At 43.3% G+C, this 17,061-nt stretch overlaps 1 long non-coding RNA gene across 1 annotated transcript; it reads left to right on the top strand.

Moving 5' to 3' along the window:
* The first annotated feature begins 11,033 nt into the window (after window positions 1–11,033).
* On the top strand, window positions 11,034–13,295 carry 4930429F11Rik (RIKEN cDNA 4930429F11 gene). The gene is made up of 2 exons (NR_033463.1): window positions 11,034–11,220; window positions 11,867–13,295. It is a non-coding gene; the product is annotated as an RIKEN cDNA 4930429F11 gene (long non-coding RNA).
* Window positions 13,296–17,061: the final 3,766 nt, after the last annotated feature.

The raw sequence follows: 17,061 nt of genomic DNA, 5'->3' as shown, positions 1-17,061 counted from the left end.
GATTTGCCATAGCCATCTAGGACATAGAGGCGTTAACTTGAGTGACATTTCTGCTTACAATCTATCTCTTTAGATAGAGATCACAAGCTTACCTCTGCGTCCCATCACTGGGCATACCAGCACACTTAGATCCTTTTAGGATGCAAACAATAGCAACACATTCCCATGGACTCTAATAAAAGATGCTCATTACAGGTACTCTATGGGATACAAAGTAATGGACAAAGCTGCCCCAGCAGCTATTCTGCTGAGCTTCATGTCTACTGGAACATCTTTTTTTGTTGTTGTTTTGTTTTATTGTTAAGTGTGCTCACACATGTGGAGGTGTGACAATCTGTTCTCTTCTTCCATTTTGTGAGTCTCAGATATCAAACTCAGGTTCTCAGATTTAACTGCAAGCACCATTACCTGCTGAGACATCTTGTTGTCTCGCTGGAATACCCTTTAACAATGTGCTAGTTTTGATACCTGGGCAGCAGGATTAGTAAATCAACATCAGTGATTTGAGTCCATCTAAGTGACTCAAGTTCTCTTTTTCATGCTACTATCTTCTGTTTCTAATCTCTAATCCCATCTAGCCCAAGGAGAAGTCCTGGTCTTCTGTATAACACTCACTGTGGACTTTTCCTGAAGGACAAAATTGTGTCACTAGTATGATTCTGTGATGCTGGCAACCAAAACATCACTGTCTTTGGTTGTATGTTCACCCCTTAGTTTGACCAGTTGTGGTCATGATAATGAAGTTTACAACAACTAGAAACCTAAAGGTGGATTGATGCTTTGCAAAGTGGCTGTGGATTTGCCAGATCAGAGATCCCCTTCAATCCATAACCAGCTCTCAGCAACTGCTTCCTGAATAGAGATGACTCATCTAGGTATGAAAGAGAGGCAGCACTGCTTAGTTCATACTGTTGTTCCTCCTATGGGGCTGCAAACCCCTCCAGCTCCTTGGGTACTTTCTCTAGCTCCTTCATTGGGGACCCTGTGCTCTGTCCAATGGATGGGTGTGATCATCCACTTCTGTATTTGTCAGGCACTGGTAGAGCCTCTCAGGAGACAGCTATATCACGTTCCTGGCAGCGAACTCTTGTTGGCATCCACAATAGTGTCTGGGTTTGGTGGTTGTCTATGGGATGGATCCCCAGGTGGGGCAGCCTCTGGATGGTCCCCCCAGAGCTCCCTGGGACTAAACCACCAACCAAAGAAAACACATGGTGGGACTCATGGCTCCAGCTGCATATGTAGCAGAGGATGGCCTAGTTGGTTATCAATGGGAGGAGAGGCCCTTGGTCCTGTGATGGCTTTATGCCCCAGGATAGGGGAATGTCAGGGCCAAGAAGCAGGAGTGGGTGGGTTGGTGAGCAGGGAGAAGGGAGAGGGGATAAGGGATTTTCAAAGGGGAAACCAGGAAAGGGGATAACATTTGAAATGCAAATAAAAAAAATATCTAATAAAAAAAGAAAGGCAGTCTGTATAAAGACTTTGGGTCTATAAAGACTACTACAGAAGAGATAAAGGGAGGTAGGTATGCATGGAGCTATCCATGAGGAGACAACAGTACATTCAATAGCTTTCCATCCCAATAAAGTACTCTTTGCTATATAAATATGTTGGTGAATGTTATATCAGCAATGACTTCCTGCTCTCCAAACTGTGAGCTTATTTTTATTTACTTTTCCTGAGATCATGTGTAGGTGTACCTTCTAATAGATGTTGTGGGTAGTAGTAGAGCTATGAAATTTGCCAGGTAAACTGAGGCTTGCTATTTTCCTTTACCTCTATAGTAGTGGAGTTGTGGTGTTTAGCACAAGTAATTTAAACACAATATGTTGTTGACTGTTCATGTATCATATGAAAGAGATAATTGTATGAGAAGTTTAGGGCTCTAAACACTCAATTAGAGAGTCATATCATCTGACTAGAAGGATTATCAATGGAGACTAGTTAGGAGTCATTGAAAAAAACACCATGGTGAAAGTGCCCACTTTTAGAAATTTGAGAGAAGATATCTCAGCACAAAGTACCAAGTTTCTTCCTTTGAAAGGACTACAACAGCTCTCCTCCCTTCCTGGAGTCTGCAGTCAGTCACTGAGGAGGAGGCTGGAGGCATCCGGAGAATGCCTGACACAGCCCAGCTACCCATCACTGCAAATCTTGGGGCCCAAAGCCAAATAATTCCTATAGGAAAAAAGAGGCTCCCAGGGGAAAAAAAACGGGGAAAGAAGAAACTTTAAAGGAACAAAGCACCAAATAGATACTGGCCTGAAAGAGAGAAAGAGAAAAAAGGATGAGTCCAAAAGATATGTGGTCCCTTTGCAGGGCAGTGGGTCTTATCTGTGAAGTTTTAGGGATGGAGTAGCTTGACCTGGCCCAGTTGATGGACTTCCTCTCCTTGGGAGGTGGGGTGTAGTATCCCAAACAAAACAGAGCCTTTCTGCGATGACAGGCTGAACCCTTCATTTCGGTTCAGTGAGATCTTAGTGTGGAGAAACAGAGGAAAACAAAGGCAGGGCAGGGTAGGGGTTGTGATAATGGGTCACCTGTGGACAACAGGCAAGCATGGGTCCCCTTTTTCAAGGGTTCCTGGGAAGGGAAGGCCATAGCCCAAGTCACCACATCTAAGGATAGAAGATGTTTGAGTAGAGGAGCCAGTACAGACAAGATGGCTCTGGCACTGGCCCTTACAAAGAAAACAGAACACCTAGGCATCATTTTAACTCTGCATGGGCATGGGGTACCAGCAGAGTTTCTAATGCATAAAGGATTGTAAATGTAATGTACTATTTCCACGGCAGTGATACACATAAAATATGGCTAATATCTCTGAGTTTACTGTTCTGCATTAATAAATGAAATCTTATTTACAATTCGTCTATTTTCACATGCCCTCAGTTTCCCTATTCTTAAATTCTGACACCATAGAAATTGTCACAAAATCTCCACAGTTGGTCACAAGCTGAATGCAATATGGTCAAACTAAGGAGCATTGCCTCCGACTGGTGATGAACTACAGATGAACAGATAACGATGAGAGACTTGAAATCATGGACACCATCTGGTGATTGATTGCTACTTGCAAACTAGTAGGCTCTACATTTCATCTCATTTAATTCTCCTCAAAACATGATTGGGGGGGGGGCTCTCTCCACGTTGCAGATGTAGGATGCATATGAGTGAGCTGTCCATTTCATAACTAATAAATGACAGAGACCCATCTGAGTCCAAAGTGCATAGAGGTTTCCTACTATGGATAGTTAATTCAGCCCAGGGGGCTTGGAATGACCATTGAAAGATGCATGAAGACTGATGTATGGAAAGGAGTAGAGAATAATTCGAAATGGAGTTGAGACACAGGAGTGAAAACAAAGAGAGCCAAGGAGGACACATAGCTTGTGATTGAGTTCACGCTACTTCCTAGCAAGCCGTGAGTTTGGCAAGGAAGTCAGAGCCAAATGGGGAAGCTGTTGAAACGCAGTCTGAGAAATCTACACACCATTCATCATGGGATAGGGAAGACCTGGGTGTCTTAGTCATAGAGTGATGCAAGCAGTTCGTCTCATTTAATTTTTCTCAGACCAGTTTCAGACTATTGGGGGGGGGGAAGCCATTGTTTTAGCAGGAAATTAGAAGCTGGAGAGAAGAGAGGGCTACAGGATGAGGAAGAGGTAGCATTCAGTAGACAATATTCGAGAGGCTAAAGGAAGGTTTCATGACAAACTTAGTCACTGACAAAATTTCCAGCCATTAAATTCAGGAAAAGGAGAGGAAGTATAGGGAAAATAAATGTCTTCGCCCCTTTAAACACCATTAGCTTGGGTTCTACTGGCAAATATGGGCCAGTCAACATTGGATTCAAGTTAGGTGTGTTTGGCCTAAGCGTAGACCTGCTTAGATGGTCATAGCAGCTAACTGGTGTTCCTCAGGCAGGCATTCTAGCGGAGAGGATGATGCAAGGTCTGAAGTGGGCTGCTCATGAGATGCATTTCAGAGGTGACGTTGGTCAAGGGAGTGAAAATTGGTGCCTCTGTGCCAGAAACATCCATATGTGTTGGGTACCTCCAGTGACATCATGGGTCCCTCCAGTGGCATCATGGGTCCCTCCAGTGACATCATGGGTCCCTCCAGTGACATCATGAAGTCCCTCCTCCTCTGTAACAACTATGGAAGTAGGTGGAGAGTGTGCAAGAGGCCAAAAATTAAACCAACTGAGAAAGAGGGGTTTCAAACCTGACCTGTCCTTTCTCTATTCCTGTTCTTCCTTCCTCCCCCTCCCTTCCTTCCTTCCCCTTTCCTTCCTTTTCCCTTCTACTTATTCCCCCTCTACAAACCCCCCCTCTCTACTTCTTTCCAGTGGTTCATATAGCCCAGGCTATATGAACTCTCTAAATAGCCAGTGCTGGTCTTGATGTCTTGATCTTCCTGTCTCAGCCTCCCTAGTTCTAGGATTGTAGGTGTGCGCTTCCATGTCTAGCAGACCCTGGGAATCAAAGCCCGGGCTTGTAGTTGCCAGGCAACCCCTGTACCACGGAGCTCTATCTCCAACTTGAACTGGGTTCTTTCTAACCCAAAGTATAATGCTCTATCTCATCTAGGTTAAAAACTAATAAACAAACAGAAAGCCAAAGCCTGAGAGGAGAAAGAAGAAAATTGATGAGACTAGAGGGGAATTTTAAAAATCCAAGTAATTTTCCTTGTTTTGATGTAAGCTTTAGTTGGAACCTATATTTTGTTATCTCTAAGGGGACTGATCTACACTGTGGTGGCTATGGTAAATGTGTGTATGACTCTCCCCAGCACTGGAGCTTATGAAAAGGAATCACCCTCTTTGTCTCTTCCTTAGAAAGAGGGTAACTGGGGGAGTCATCCTTGATACAAGCATGCTGGCTTGCTGAAATGGCCTTAAGCCTGGAAAATTTATGTTGGTGACTTCATTATAAAAACAAACCAATTTCTACCTGACTTTTCAGTAGGCAACAATTAGAAGAAGAATGTAAAGCTTGCTTTTGACAAAGCATGTGATTCCTAACAGAGCCTCTCTTACCAGTGAAATGATTTGTAGCTAAAATATAAAGACTATAGGCTAACGAGAAAAAAGATAGTGAAAACAGGAGTTCCTATTAATCTACCATTGAACAGGGAAGAGGGGAGAACTTTGCGATAAAATATGGCTTGATACATTTTTTTATGCTGTATGATGAAAGTCAGCTTGCCTATGCACATTGGTCTTTTATTCATATAGGGTGGGTCTGTTTCCCCAATCTTTATAAAAGCATATCAAGACATTGTATGACCAGGAATGTCACCAATCCTTGAGCCACTGCAGATAACAGCATAGTGATGTGAATTGTATATGGACTGATTATGATACCAGTCTAGACCTGTGAGGATAATGGAACTGGCATTATTATTCTTAGGTGGGTAAATGGCTTGATGCAAGGTTAAAGCAAGACTGAGCCATACTACATAAGGACAGTGGGGACGATCGAGGTAGCCATGCTGTAGTCTGAACAGTTATGCAGTCTGGAGCTGGTAGTGCTCAGTATTGTAATCAGGTGTGTGGAGGAATCTGACTTGAATACTCTGTATTGCAATGATTAGAGCTCTCAGAAGTACCCGTAGTTGGTTATAGAAGAAAGGAGAGCACCAACAGGGGGCAATGACATTGCCAAGACCTGCTACTGATGGCTTTTTAAAAATAGGAGCCATGCTTTATAAATGGCCACTTCCCCCAAAACCTAGCACAAATTCTCATTCTAGAGCACAGCATATCAAAGGCTGGTTGAGCACGAGACTTCTTTTACCACGATTTAAATTCGGAGACTTTGGGTCTATGTGACCAAAAGAAAAGCCAACGGGAAAAGTATTCTAGAATTCTACATTGGCAATCTTGTCTATGAATTTGTGAGCTTGTAATTCAAATGCTGAAATCTAACTTGCTTTCTCCACTTGAAGTAGAAATACAGATTTGCTGGAGTGGGCTGTGTACTTCATTTCCTAAAAAATGGACCTGCAGTATAGTCACGTTCTAGTCTAAAGTTAGTAATGAGGATCTTGACTTCTCCAGCAGAAAACTCTCTGCCCCAGGGAGGATCATTACTAACCAATTGTTCGACTATCTCCATCTACCTGGAAATCTCAATTGCATAAACTCTAGAACTGGTGGTATTTGAAGGAGAATAGCAAGCATCCTATTCAAGGTAAAGACAAATGTGTCAATCACTTCACAGTTTTACCCTTCCTTCCCCTAGACCCCTGGAATAATTATATATTCCCACCAGCCCTTAGCAAGTACTGTTTTAGTGTTTTAATTCTTTACCAGGAACTCCTTGTGAATAGAGCCCAGGGGTAGTACTCAATACATGGTGGAATAGCAACATTCATTATGATCAATGAGTATTGAGTTCATGAGTTATAGTGGGAAACTGGGTAGAAAACTGAGCCATTGAGATTCAGTCAGCTTGGTGAATTGTCTTCTAGATAGAGAGGGTCTCATAGTCCTCACTCTGCATCAGTTGCATCTTGGCTTATGGCCTGGGCTTAGGGGATCTCAGCATTTCCTTTCCTTATGCGTTTCCTGACTGTGATTGTCAAGCTGTTCACTGTCCCCTTCGAGAGAATATCTGAGGCTCCTGTGCATGAGAGGTAGTTGGAAGACAGCAACCATCGGCAGTACTCTTGTGTCCTACCCTTAGCAACAGAACTAAGTTACTACTGTGGCACTGAAGCCCCCAGACAATGGCTGAGCTTGGCGGAGATCCTTGGGTGTGGTCATGTGTGACCACAATTTGACTTCCCTGTTGAACAATGTTTCTTCCTGATTGGGCAGAGAGCCCTTTGCCCTACTTCTCTTCCTCTCTCCTTACCCTTCAACATTAGACAATCATCACAGTCTAAAGATTTCCTGCCCAACACGTTTCTCCTTTTGTGCTTTACTGTCTTCACCTCACAATAAATCTCTTACACACCAATCTTCCACCTCATAATCTTCTTCTCCAGGGATCTGAACTAGATCATCTACACGCTACCTCATTAGATACGTTTTCCTTCTTAAAACACAATGGAGCAATTTTATTAACTTGATTGCCCAGCATCTCACATCACAGCTATAGCCTTATTGGCATGCCTGTCCCCAGAAAAAAGCCATTTATCACAACAACTAAGTCTATTAAAAATCACATTTGGGATCCTCATGCTGTTTGCGATAAGATGCCATCTCCTGGGGGTGGCTTATAGAGAGAATGGGCCCTTTTAAGTCAATACCCCACACATTAGTGCTTTGCCAAAGCTTTACAAGTTGGATTGCAGCCTGAAAAGAGCGAGCACTGGGTGTGGGGAGAGCTCTTGAACATGTCTGGAGGTGATAAAAAGAGCAGCCATGTTTCAGAGGGGTTTATGAGGGTTCTTGGATGGGGCCCTTGAGAAGTCTATCACTTTTACCCACTTGGCATCTTGTAGTTTTTGGCACAAACCATGTTAGAGCTTGGAAAGAGGTTATCATAGTCTATTTGTTCTGCCAAAGAACTAACTACTGCCTCAAACCTTATGTTCCTCTAGTCTTATTCGCTTCTGTTTTCCCAGGCACACCGCTCCCCTGTGGTTCCCAGTAGCTCTGCTGGTAGCTGATAGTGTGGCTGGTAGAGGTACGAATGGAAGACAGAGCCAAGGAAATCTCACAGCCTGCACCCCATTAGTTACCCACTTGGTGTCTGCAGTCTGGCATTCCTATGGCTGTTGGAACCCCGCTCCTCTCTAGAAGGCATTATCAGCTAGACACCAGACACATACCTCTCCTGTTAGATAATGCCTTTGCCCTAGGTGTTGAAAACATTGATTCCTTCAGTGATGTTTTGATGTGCCCAAGTACATGGAAGCAAGAAAAACATTACAACACATCAACTCAGACATGACTTAATTTATGGTAGCAATCACATGACTAGCAAGCACTTTCAAGGAAGCAGAATATAAGACATCCACACAGATGATAGCCACCTCCAGATAGCCCTCCACAACTACACTTTGGCATCAGCCATATATCAACCCCATGGGCCTTTTGGCATTTGTTAAACTATGGTTGGTTTTGTTTATTTTTTATGCCTGCTTTGGAAATTGGAAGAGACTGGATAGAATAACTCTTGTGTAAAGGCAGAAATCCCTCTCCTATGGAATGGCCCTATCCCAAGCGTTAGATTTGAGGGTTTGGGCTTCGTCCTCCCATCCTGCTGCATCAGTGATGGTGGTGAGCCCAAGCTTGAGCTTGAATAAAAATCCTAATGAGATTGCGTTAGAATCAGCTCCTTGGTGAACTTTTGAGGTTCATAAATGCTCCCTAAACAGGCACAACAGAAACAGATGCATCAGAAGCAGGTGTCACAGGCAAAGTTCATAGAAATAACACCTACCCTTCAAAGATGAACGGTCTCAGATAAGGACCGAACATGATACTTTATACAACGAGAAGTTTAGCCTAAGCCCAAAGTTCCTAGACAGATAGGAATAAGCAAAAACAAGTGAAAAAATTAATACAAAAAGTATAAAAGAGCAAGGAAGCAAAGAGTTACTCTTTTAAAATTTAGGAATATACATGTAAACACACACACATATGCACATACATATACCTACACACACCTGTATGCATAGAACACTAATCAATGGTAAAAAGAGGGCATGAGTTTGACAAAGAGCAAGGAGAGGTATATAGGAGGGCTTGGAGGAGCAAATGATGTAATTATAATTAAAAATAAAATGTGTAATTAAAAATATTAGAAATGTGGCTTGAGGTTCTTTACTTTCCTTGCACATACAAGTCTCTTGGTTCAACCTATGAAAATGACAATCATGATATTCATTTGTCTTCGTTGATTTTCTATTCCTTTGAAGCAACACCATGATCAAAGCAACTTATAGAAAAGTTTCTTGGGGTTTTGCTGACAGTGTCAGAGGGTGAGAATCCATGAGCGTCATGACGGGAAGCATGGCATCAGGCATGGTGCTGGAGCAGAATCGGAGGACATACACCCTAATCCACACGAGGCAGAGAGAGGGAGAACTGGAAATGACATGGGCTTTTCCTCAAGCCCAGTGACACACCTCCTCCAACAAGACCACACCTCCTAATCCTTCCCAAATAGTTCCACTAACTGCATACAAGTATTCAAACAAATAAGCCTATGGGGTCCATTCTTATTAAAAACCACTGTGCTATTATTAAACTATATGTCTATGCACATATAAGCAAAATTAACAAAACTTTAGGTGTCTAAGGAAAGCGGGGCTGGAATGAAAATTCTAATAAAATCAGAAGTGAAAGTAGAGAGACTACTAAGAAAAAATTCACAATGACTAAATAACTTTAAATAATTGAATGTATTCCTAGAAAGATACGGCTTTCCACAGCTGATTCATGAAGACATAGAAAGCTCAAACAAACTGGTTAGCAAACGTGGAGGACAGAATTAGTAAGTCAGTCTCTCATTAAAGAAAAACTCACGATGGCCGATGGCGTCAAGGTGAAATTCTATACAACATCTAAAGAAAAGGCGATGCAAATCTTTCTCAAGGTCTTTCAAATAACTAGAGATAAAGGATTACTCCAGACCTGTTTCACAAAACCTTAATGCCAAGTCTGAGAACATATTACAAGAAGACAAAATGACACTGCCAGTGATGAACCTAGATGTAAAATTCCTCCATAAAATCCAGGCAAACTGATGCAAGTTCATGGTAGGAACATCGCTCACAGAACTAATTGGGAGTTTTCCTTGGAATGTAATTAACATATGCAAATCAAACAACAGATGCATCATCCTAATAGCAGAATGTGACTCAGCAAATGCAGAAGAGTTTGACAAAACCTAGACATCTTTAATGATAAAATCTCTGCAAGTTCGCTCTTGAGGAAATGTGCCTAACATAATAGTCCTGTGTCTAAGCTAGCAGCTAGCACTGTATTTGAAAGCTTTTCCTCTAAGACCAGAAAAAGACTAGGAAGCCTGCTGTTCTTAGCCCTGCTTCCTGTAGTTCTGGTGGCCCCAGCAGCAATCAGACAAGAAAGAGATAGAGGCAGCATCCAACTGAGGAGTTCCTATGGCTGTCATTGTCTTCTCATGCCCACCTTCATGAGTTCAATTTCTTGAACACACCCAGGGATTTGGGAGGGAGTGGGAAGGCATGTATTCCTCCTGTTCAGGAATGCCAGAACTTAGTCTCTCATTGTCTCTGCTCTTCACTGTTGGCTTACCACCAAGACTGGCTTTATAGAAGTTATATATTTTGTCTTACAGGGATTATAATAATGTTTGCTGTCTATCTTAAAGCTTACAGCCCTTGATACCATTTGCTTTTTCAGTATGACCTAATGTGATAAAAAATGCCATTCTTCATTCCTAGAAGTTACAGAAGTTAACTTCCATTCAATGTTCATAAGTAGGTAAGGAGTTGGGATGAAACTGAACAACTAAACTTTTTGACTTCAATCTGAGTTTTTATTTGTTACTTGCACCAGATTGTTTTATAATAAATATTAATTAATCTGCAAGGCAGCCTGTCTCACCAGCAGATGAGTCTGCTCAGACATTCTGCTGAGCTGAACCCTGGCTGCATTGCTTCTTTCCTGCTTCTGCCTCCTTCAGATGAACGTTGTGTCTACTTCCATGTCCATGTCAGGCCTTTTTGTGTACTCAGCTGTCACGGATTGTGAGTAAAGAACAACGGGCACACTAAGTCTATAACTGAGAGCAGGTCTCAACTTGTGGGTCATGACCACTTTGGGGGTTGAAAGACCCTTGTCTCAGGGGTTTCTCCTAAGACCATCGGAAAACACAGATATTTGCATTATGATTTATAACAGTAGCAAAATTACAAGTTTTCATAACTGTAGCAACAAAAATAATTTTATGGTTGGGGGGGTCACCACACTATGAGGAACTGTATTAAAAGGCTGCAGTTTTAGGACAGTTGAGGACACTGCTCTAGAACACTGGCTACGTTGTCCTTGGCAACGGCAGGTATCTGGGAGGAGGAAGTCTAGATCCTCCAGGATGCAAAGACTGATGGGAGAATGGAGGAGGAAGCAACATGGCAGGGCAGAGTGAACATGATGGGGCTGGGAATGAAGTAAGCATACTGCCTTTGAGTAGATAATCATTGTGCAGAGAGAAGACGGGAGACAGCTGACCCTACCTTCTGGTTTCTGACAGAATGAGGTCCACGACAAAACTGGAGGTATCCAGCTAGCACATAAGACAGTGGGATGGAACACTGGGTGTAAAGATGAAAAGTGTGGAGGAGACATTATAGAGAAGAGGGCATTTTCCTGATCCTTTCTGACCAGACTGTTTGTTCCATTTGGCACTTTCAGGTCACAGCCCATTACTAGAAGTTAGGAAAGGAACTCAAGGTAGGACCCAGAAGGCAGGACTGGTTGCCTTTCCATAAAGCATTACCTCTGACTAAGAAATTCACTCACAGCCACGAAGGTACAGTGGGAACCATGCAGAAATGCTGTTTGGTGACTCAATCACAGGTTCATGCTTAGCTAGATTCCATATTTATCCTAGGGCCACCTCCTAGAGATGACTCTACTCACAGTAGCATCTACATCGATTAACAATCAAGCCAGTTCACCATAGACATTTTTACAGACCAATGTGATCTGGGAAATCCTCAACTGAGACCTCCTTCTCAGGTGACTTTGAGCTGTGTCCAGTCTGGCAGAAAGTTTAAATAAGGCTCTGCGAAAAGAAATAGTGGATGGAAATGAAAGCCCGGAGCAGTCCAATACCATATATATGATCCTGTATTTTGTGATCTTGAATCAAGAGCAACAGCTACAACTAAAACCATGTATTCTATCTCCCATCCTAACCAGGCTATTGGAGGGAAAAGCAGTCCTGACTCCAGTCTATTCTTACAGTAGAATCAGGCCCGGAGGGAAAGGCTACAGCATGCTGGTCGTCACCTGCAACCTGCCCTGGCTTGTCCACCTGCATTGCAGGGCTCTCTTGTCTACAATCACCAAGACACTGGGTAAAGGGTTTGATCTGAGGCCAAAGCAAATAGCAGCTGAAAGACTAACAACAGTTGGTGTCTCGCCCTGGCTCAGTTGGGCTCTGGCGCCTTCCTAGGTAACCCTCTTTCCCCACAAAAGTCTGTTTGGCCTGGCGAAAACAGCTGACTCTTCTGCAGTTGCTTCGGTGTTTACCAGTGGCTCCCACATACAGCCCTCGCCCCTCACAGCGTTGCTGTTGGTGAAGCTGTATTGTGACTGTTCTATAGACACAGACACTCCTAGCGGCATCCTATATAGCGAAGTGACACTGTCTTCTTTGTAACCAAACCTCCTTAACAATAGAATGAAACTTACACCTGCTGTAAAGTTGTATGGAGATTTAAATAGGATTTTCTTCTGTTTTAATCATGAATAATAGACCCTTTCTAAATGTGAACCGGATAAAATAGAACTTTTCAACTTCTGAGTCTATGATAGATTAATATGGATGGCTCCAGGAATTTCTTCCACATTTCGACATATATACTTCCTTGTGTTATTAACTGGCAATCCCTTCCAATTAAGGGCAGGTCTTATCTTCTGTCCTTGAGTCCTGCATGGCTCTCAGACTTGCTTTGATTAGTAAAATATGGCAGAAATAGCAACAGGCCTTGAGGTCTACTCGCAACTTCTGGAGCCCTGTGACTCTCACACAAGGAAACCCAAGTTGATGTACTCGGGTGTAAGTGACCCAGACAGCAAGGCTGATAGTTAACCATCAGCCCCTTCCAGTATTCCTCATGCCTCTATCTGCTGAGTACAAGCATACGTAATTCCGTGTGATGCCACCAGAATTACCCAGATGTATGAGGCCCAATTTACAGAATCAAGAACAAACATGGTTGTTAGCTTAGACCACTAAAGTAGGAAAATGAGACATGATGAAGGTGAAGAGGTTGGAATATTTAGATGGTAAATTTGTATAAATACTGAAAGGGGGCATGAAGTCAACTCATGATGTCATCCCTTAAACTATGGTGGGTTCAACATCATTTAGTGGTTATTTTAACTAAATACAGAAAGAATTTGGAATTTGATGAATTTGTGAAGACACATTCCTATCATGTGTGTAATTCTTTGAGTAAACATATGTGCTATAACCTCAAATTTAGTGAGATCCAAAATCAGGGGCTTATTAATTTCTCTATCTTACCTATATGGACAATATCGTGCTTGAACATATGTGTCTGACCAGAGAGGTATTGAGAACGTTTCCAACATTGTGTCAGGGGATCATAATAAAGCTTAGAACAAAATTTTCCAGTCTTTTGGCCAGTCATTCCCAATTCCTTTGGCTTTATGGTAGCAACACACTCCCAGTATCAACCTCTCATCAGCTCCCAAAGACATCTAAATTATTCTGTAATAAATAATGCTTAGAAAAGGGGCATGGAAGCAGGAAGGGGGAAAACAGGATGTTTTAGGACAACCTGAGCACTCCAGGCCCAGACCCCAGTCTGCATCTCCTTGGACATGTTGGAAGAACTTTGGGCAGAAAAGCTCAGAAAATCCCTCAAGTCCTTCACAGCCAAGACAAAATGCCCACCAGAGTGGGCTCTCTTCTGAGCAGGGAGGCCTGCGATGCCACCAGAATTACCCTTAACTGAATCATGAACAAATGTTCACATCTTCTCAGGGGACATCCTACTAGTTTCTAGTCTATGTTTTCCCATAGACAGGGAGGGAGTAGAGTTAACTGTGTATAGCAGCCACCAGACTACATTCTCCCTAAATTCTGGAGGGAGAGTGACTTAAGAAATTAATGCACAGACCAATGGGGTACAGGTTGCTGTGCAGAGTCTGAGATTTCAGCTTCACTCTTAGGCTCAGTCCTGGTGCTGCTGACCCTACTACCGTAGGATCTGTTTTTGTTAAGTCAATTTGTTCTTTTAGTCAATATAGAAGTAAGAAAAAGGATCACAGCCACAATGGCTCTAGCTTCTGGTCTTGGCTTCATTGGCATAACTGCAGTGAGTGTGGGGAGGAGAAAAGGATGGGCGTCTTGTTTAGTCCTCCAGTTCTATTACGAAACACCATGACCAGGGTAACTTATAAAAGAAAGGAGTTTAGTTTGGCTGACATTGCCAAGGGCATAAGGGCTGTCATGGCGGGGAGGCATTGCAGCAAGTGGCAGGCGTGACGACACGAGCAGGAGCTGAATGAGCACATCTTTTACTGTAAACTCAAAACAGACAGAGCAACCTTGAAGTAGGCTAAGCCTATAGATTCCCAAAATCCATCTCCAGTGATACTCTTTCTCCATGAAGACCACCGCACAGCTCTGGTACTGGAAGGAATACCAGCCTATCAGGGAGAAAGCATGGCATGCTGGGAAGGAAAGTCGGGGGTACTAAAACCTAGCTCCAGCACTGATGCGTTCCAGGCATCCAGTATTCAGGCAGGTTAATTAAAGTTCTGAGGCACATCCCAGTGTATAGCATGCTTCTAAAAGTACCTTCGAAGGAATCTGTATACACTGTTGGCGGGTCTGTAAATCAGTCCAGCCACTGTGAAGAGCACTATCAAGGTTCCTCAAAATACTAAAATAGGCCAAGCATATGGTCAAGCTGTACCAATCCTGAGTATACATCCAAAGGAATCAACGTCACCATGCACGAGATGCCTTTACACCCTCATTATTGACAATAGCCAAGTTACAGAGCAGCCTCAGTGCCCATCAATAGATGGTGGATGAGGAAGTGTGCAGTATATACACAGTGGATACTACTAACTCAAAAAGAATGAAATCATTGTAGGACAATGGGTGGAATTGGAGATTATCATATTAAGCAAATTTAGTCAAGACTCTGAAAGACATGCTTACTTTCAAACATGGAGTGTAGGGGGACAGGGTCGCGGGGAGGAGAGAGGTCACATGAGGCTAAAACTGTCCAAAAGAGAATGGGAAGGGAACCAGGGGAGGAGAAAAAGAGGGGGAAAGATTGAGGAGGTTTGGATGTGAGCAAAGTATGCCCTATGCATATCTGAAACAGCACAATGCGTTGGAGAGCCCTGCTGCTAAGGTCGCAGTCCACCCTGTCTAGGGTTCCCATTGATGGGTGCAGGATGAAGGAATCCCTCTCTCAGTGGGGTTTGCCCGACCTTGTTTGGAGCACAGGTGCCTGAACTCATTTGGAAGATGACCCTGCACAGGGCTTCTTGCCTGGTAATTAGGTACTGTGTTATGACCAAACAGCCCTTTCTACTCACTATAAAAGCTCTTATCTACCCTGTCTCTGAAATGATAAGGTAGAGCTATCTCACTGAAGCTGACTCCCAGAAGTTCTTCTGTCATACGCACTGTACACAAACCCTGCTGTCCACTTCTGCTCCCTCCGCTCTCATGGGTCGGTGGCCAGTGACCCTGGAGGAAAAGGGAGACCCAGAACAACGTAGCCTGTTATTCTGCTTGACTATATATGCTAACAATAGATTGAATTAAGCATTTCAATGTAGTATATATGATATATGATGCCATTATTTCTATTTAAAATATGAGGAAGTTAAGAGGCACTCATGCCACTGGCGGTGTATCAACTGCTCTGAGCTTAGAATTCTATCATTTCTAAAATAATAACAACTCTCCAGGGCCTCTCCCCTAGATGAGGTGTCTGTAAATTTCTTGTGTTACCTTGCTGAATCTCTAATGCTTTATAGCCTCATGGAAGGGAGCTATCTCCATCCCTGTTTACAGCTGAGAGAAACCAAGGCCTTGACAGATTGGGAGACAGCCTGAATGAAACCCGTGTTCTTGTTCACTTGACTCTATGAGTTCCCATTAATTAGTCTTGCAGGATTGCAGGATGACTTCCGGCCCTACATCCCTTACTGGGTGATGTGGAAGTAGCTATGCAAACATTTGGGGGAGGTCTAACATGCACATTTAACATCAACAGGAAGAAAAATTGTCCCCACTCTTGAAGACAACAGACCATGCAAGAATCCCTGCTCAGATGACTGCAGAGACAGCTGTGGAAGCTGTGAGGAGAGGCTGTTGCAGTCCTAGAAGCCTTCCTGAAAGAGGCGAGTTTCACCCCAGCTTGTCACAGTAATGTCAACACAGAACACGAGCCAAAGCCCTGGCTTCCAGGACCGCAACCCTGTCCAGGGGAACATGGGCAGGTGTCCAGACATGGATGGAGAAAACTCTGCTAGGAGTAAACAGGATGGGAAAATGCTCTTAACATCATAGAAATGAGGGGCAGGACCACCCATCTCATCCTCATGAGATCCCACACAGTACACAGTAGAGCCCACACCATCCTCATCCAGCTTATCTGAGTTCTCTTAGAGACCGCAGTTCTCAGTGCCCAGGGGAGTGACAATGCACTCTCTCCTCTTGGCGCAGACTCTTGCCCAGCATGTGGGCCTGTTCCATGCACTTTTATGTCTCTGTTTACTTTGTGTGTTTCCTGAGTGCCCCATGCCTTTAAAGGAAATGCCCCAGCCTCAGCCTGTCATTATGGTTCTACACTGGTCCAGCTCCTGGGATGGGTGAGCCTGGGTTTTTAATTTTCTGTGACAGGAGATAATTGTCACTTGACTTCCCACCCCTGAAAATAAACCCGGGTGGTACTTCCCGGCTGGAAATCCACAGAAGTGGGCTGGTGCCAGGAGAAGCTTAAGCCACGATCTGGAGCAGTTTGTCTCCATGTACCTTACCCTTTCGTTTTTTGTGGACTTCAAAACATGCAATTACCGTTTTCTTTACAAGTCCAGGATGGTAAAGTGAAAAAAGTTCAAACAGATTTTTGGATAATGCATGCAATAACTCCTGGAGCGGGGCTCCATGAAATTTGACTCTGGGGGTACAAACCCTCTGTTCTGGACTAATCTTTTTTTTTTTTTTTTGCAGCTGCAGTCAAGTTCAAGGGCGTCATGCCCTGCCCACCAGGGTTATCCTCCACTGTCTCTTTTTTTCTCTTTTAAATATGATATCTCCTGTAAGAAATAATCTGGGCAAAGCCTCACCAATCAAAAAGCATTTAGATGACAAATCAGAACATGGCTTCTTT

Source organism: Mus musculus, chromosome 17 (genome assembly GCF_000001635.26).
Source record: "Mus musculus strain C57BL/6J chromosome 17, GRCm38.p6 C57BL/6J".
Taxonomy (NCBI): Eukaryota; Metazoa; Chordata; class Mammalia; order Rodentia; family Muridae; genus Mus; species Mus musculus.
Note: the sequence above shows the minus strand (reverse complement) of the source record. Positions and strands in the feature narration are given on the sequence as shown.